Here is a 5588-nt window from a genome sequence, read left to right on the forward strand (position 1 = left end):
GGATGCGGATTCGAACCCGCGACCCTCAGATTGTGAGTCGAGCGCCTTATCCACCTGGCCATGCCGGGCACTTTTTTGTTGTCTGACTAGAGAGAAGAAAGTATTTCTTCAGTAGCTGAGCGTGTTACCTTGTATGCATTTTTCTCCAGTCAGCGTTTCTTTCTAAAGCTCCCCAGTGGCACAGCGGTATGTCTGCGGACTTACAACGCTACAAACCGGGTTTCGATACTTTTAGATTATGGCTCTATCTTTTGACCAATTTGAGATTTAACTACAGCTGCAGCTATTGAATATGCCCTCTTGTTTTTGCTTAATTAAGTTACATGAAATAAGAAGTTCTTTAGAAGTTTTGTAAGTGTGTGTGCATTTTGTTCGAGAATATAAGCAAGCGTTTCAGCTTAATGTTATGGAATGGGAACTTTTATTAAAACTCTGCCTTCTTAGCCATGTATATATATATACTTTCGGGCTATGTGCATGAATACCGATGCCGTTTAAGTCTGTTAAAATAAGGTATTTGACAAACTAATGTTTGCATGACCTTACACTTGTTGAAAATGTAACTTTCTCTGTATTGTTTTGTAACATTGTTCTTTCGTTGGTGGGTTCTTTAAAATTATCCGGTGGAAATGATTCAAAGTCTAGTCCACGTAACGATAACAAATTATTTTAATTTTTTCTTAACACTTTCACAAGCTTATGGTAACTTGTAGGCCAAGTTTACAGCTACGCTAACTGTGCAACAATAACGTAAAAATAAACTTACTTGTACAACTTCACGGCTGATTGATCAAGTAACTGCAGACAAAACACGGACTTATTCACTGTTAACTGAAGCAAAAACACTCTCTGATTCAGTCTACTGACCAGAAAGAACTCTAATTTTTTATGCTTCACTGAACCTAGTATTATTAATATTCACATCCACGAGCGCTCTTCCAGCCAAGAATTCCACAGAACATGTTGGGGTATTTGGTTACACAATGTTCCAGTTAATAGATGAAGATTTATTGCCAATAACTCTTCATGATATAAATATTTCCCTTTTTGGTGGTGCAATGATCACCCTCCCTGTTTTTACTGGTGTAGATTTTTTGGCTCCATACTGTAAGGCTATTTGAAGTTAGTCTAACCTCTCATCCTTGTCTATGCACAAAATTAGTTCCCAAGGTGCACTCTTCTTTAACCTTTGTGCTGTAAGGGTAACTTCCAACTTCCATTTTGATAGATTTTTATGTCCACTTACATTTCGCATCAGTCTCTCCTCTTTAGTTATTTCTGAAGGCAATTTCCCACCCTTCATTAACAAATCAGTTCAAACAGTTGTAGCTGTAGAACCAATGTCAGTCAGTATGCTGCAAAAGTTTTCCATCATTAAGCTCATGGACTTGTTTGGATGGTTTTTCCTCAAATAATAAACTTTTTTTCATTTAGGGTAGATGTGGTATTTACAGCCGAACTTCGATCCGTGAGTCCAGCTAGTTCCTATCTTTTTTATGTATGGTTAGCTCTTTTTTGTTTTGTTGGTTTGAATGGATTCTGAAACACATCTTCAAGGTATTGTCTCCTTGGCTTAATAACTTCTATTGAATTCTTACAATTTCAGCTATAGTGACCATGTTTTTTATAATTATAACAATTCCCTTTTTCTAATGTCTTTTGGAATTAGTTATTTTACCATACTGGCTTTAATCTACAGTTCATTGTAATATGTCCTTTCAACTTACATTTGAAACACCTATTTTCCTCCATTCTGTCTGATTAATTCTTTCAATTCCTCTAAAATATTTTTAGGGGTAGTTCTTGTACCAATACTACAGAATTTGATATTTCCGTAACTATTACATAGTGCCTTTGATAGTTTTAATGCAAACTTAATGGATTATAGTTCAATTTCTTACTACAGAGCTACCCTTAAAGATGTACACCTACACTGCTTCAGATTAGTTCGCATATCCTCATCTGTTATGGTATTTATAAATTAGTCACATGCCAACGAATTCATCATTCCACGAGAAACATTCAGGTAAGATAGTTGAATAAGCCTTTCCAAGTTGTCTGCAAGTTTGGTTAAGGTCTCTCCTTTCCTCTTGCCCTGTTCTGGAACTTCATTTTGAATATTTCTTTCTGGTGTGATACTCCAAACCTGTTAGATAATGTTACTTGATGTTTATAACGGCTCTCAACTGGAAGTTAATGTAGTCAGAACTGGTTCATGGTAACTTCCCATCATAGTCTGTTGGTTTTTTGATTGACTGATGATGAATTGGCCAGGCCAACCAAATTCTGGAACTTCATTTGGCAGTGTCATGGTTGGAGTAGTCCAGGAAGGTCTGTAATGCATGATACAGCAATAGTGGTAATAGAAGTTCTATCCCTTACTTTGTTTTCGATTAAAACACTTGAGCTGTTGCAGAAGAGGCGGGCTGGTTTAATCTTTGCATTTATTAATAATTCGTTTACCAGATGTTTTATTGTGTCACTGGTGTACTTTTCTTCGTCGTTGATATTTTTTCTTTGCTTTCATTCATGTCTTTTTTGTAGTTTACTTTAAGGATTTACAACGCTAGGAAATCGGGTTTCGATACCCGTGGTGGGCAGAGCACAGATAGCCCATTGTGCAGCTTTGTGCTTAACTTCAAACAAGCAAACAAACAAACTTTACTTTTAACTCATCGATGTCTTATTGCACATTTTAAGTCTTGTACTTACAGCCTTTCCATAGTTCTTCAAGCTTATTGTTGTAATAGATCGATATTTCTCCAATAGCTTCATCAATCGTGTCTTCATTCAGATTTATTTCTGATTTTGATTCTTCTTGAAATAGTACACCTCTTTCTTAAATTCCTGTCACATTCTTTCTGATCTTTTTAAAATTTTCTGTCTCTTTCTTCTAATTTTCAGTCTGCTTCTTCCTAATCTTATTTCAATTTTTTATCATGTTCTTTGTATTCTTTAAATTGTCTGCATCGTTCCTTCTGATTGTGTCTTAATAACTTCATTATCTTAAGTAACGCTTCGCTCATACCTTTGACTTCGTGATCGTCATCTTCACATTTGAAATTCAACTTCTAGTATATTCAATGTTCTAAAATAATCTTACTTCTGACATAAGTGTTGTAATATTGTTATTTGATTGGCGGGTTTTTAAAATTATTTGGTGAAAATAATTCAAATCACAGTTTAAGTAACGATAAATAATTAGTTTATTTCTTCCTTATCGTTTTTACAAGCTTTTGATAATTTGTAGGCCACGTTGACAGCTACTGTGCACCTTTTACATAAAAATAAACTTATTTGTACAACTTTACGACTGATGGATCTAGTTACTGAAAACAAAACACCATCTATTTCATTGAACACAAAACAAAATATTATTTGACTAATTCACTCTGCTGACTGGAAACAATTTTAACTCTTTTTATGCTTCACTGAACTTCTTATTTATAATCTACTCCTCGAATGACTAGAAAATCAGACATTAAATTTTTTAGAACTTTTTAGGTCTACATTATTAAGTATTTCGATCTTAACGTCATACACTCTCCAGTCAACATGTGAATTACAACATTAAAAATATAACAATACATGACACTACCCATGTATCAAGTTCTAATATACTAACTCCTCTGAAAAAGTAAACTTTGTTTATAGTATTTTTTATTTTAAAAACTTTGAGTTAACATTCGTGTACACCATTATTTTATATTCATAAATCCAGACTATTCATCCGCTCACCGAACAACGGCGAGTAAATTACTACAACCACGTGATCAAACGTACAATGATAATTCACAGATGTACCAGTAAACGTCACATTATTTACACCCAGAAAACAAAATCATATATACCTATATCTTGATGCATGCTTTATTATATAAAAAATCGCCATGCAAAATTTATCAAACCGATAACATTCGCAACTTATCTCGTATAAAAAAATTATAATTAAAATGAGAAATCTATAAGAAACAAAATAGCAGATTAATAAACATTTATAAACTCAAACAAACAAACCATCACACGCACCTATGTGTGTTTTCTGATAGCAAAGCAGCATCGGGCTATCTGTTGTATCCACCGTGGGGAATCGAACCCTGATTTTAGAATTGTAAATCCGAAGACTTATCGCTGTTCCACCGGGGGACCACATGCAACTAACATGCGCTATGACAGTTTTTGATGCGTTTATGTTAAAACGTTGACATGTTTGTTTGTTATGGATTTCGCGCAAAGCTACACGAGGGCTATCTGCGCTAGCCGTCCCTAATTTAGCAGTGTAAGACTAGAGGGAAGGCAGCTAGTCATCACCACCCACCGCTAGCTCGTGGGCTACTCTTTTACCAACGAATAGTGGGATTGACCGTCACATTATAACGCCTCCACGGCTGAAAGAGCGAGCATGTTTGGTGTGACGGGGATTCGAACCCGCGACCCACAGATTGCGAGTCGAGCACCCTAACCACTTGGCCATGCCGGGCCAAACGTAGACATAGAACCTTTGGCTATATGACAATCGACGACAGTGATTTTTATGTTTGTATACGACCCCCAAGCCTAAAAGTTTATAGGAAATGCAATTCTAGCTTATTTATTTATTTTTTAAGCGCAAAAATACTCCATGGGCTGTCAGCCCTGTACCCACCACAGGGATCTAGTTCTGAATTTTAGCGTTATAAGCCTCAAAGCTTACCGAAATACGATATCCAAGGATTTTTAAGAAAGTTATGATGAAGGATCCAAATCGTTCTCAAATGGATATAGCTACTGCATGCGTTACTTCGATAAAATGTTTTGAAACGTAAGCGGAATGTTTTAAAGTATTATCATTTTGTTTGTTCTTGAAAAGTCTATACTTCGTAACTACCGTGTTACTTTACATAGTAAGTTAGAAAATATTTATTTGTATCAGGTGGTCCTGACCTATAGGCATAAAATATATATTAACATGGAGGAAAGCATATATACCTGACTGACAAAATCACAGCGAACATGAGTTGAAAATACATGCTTGACTTGAAATAACACATGCATACGTGTTAAACATATATCTTTACAATCTGCAATGTATTTCTTTAGATGCTTTTCTTATTGCACTTTAAACAAAATATCTATTTTAGTACACAAGATTATTATCTTAACACGTGCAAATATACAGATTTTTTATCTTGAAATAAAGCTTTCAGTTTTAGCATAAAAGCTTTTTGTAGCCGGCTCCTTCAGATAAAGGCTAAGCCTAAGGCTTAATATAGATAAACTTATTTGTTGATAGATTTCACAGATATGAAAGTGTTTCATCAACTTTTTTTTTCTAATATATATGTACAAATAAGTAGAACACGTGTCAGTTCTCAGCTACTCTAGCTGATAAACAACTGAATCTTTTGTCGAGTTCAAATTCAAAGTCCCAAGTAGTAACTGTTAGGACAACCTTTTCCTGTTGATAGTAACGTTGAAAATGTATTTTCCGAACTTAAAAACGTCTAACCTATTTTGACCGTAATACGAACGATAAAAGTACATGATACATAATATATGAATATAACCCCCCCCCCTCTAGTGGCAAAGCGGTATGTCTGCGGACTTAT

Source organism: Limulus polyphemus, unplaced genomic scaffold (assembly GCF_000517525.1).
Source record: "Limulus polyphemus unplaced genomic scaffold, Limulus_polyphemus-2.1.2 Scaffold66, whole genome shotgun sequence".
NCBI lineage: Eukaryota > Metazoa > Arthropoda > Merostomata > Xiphosura > Limulidae > Limulus > Limulus polyphemus.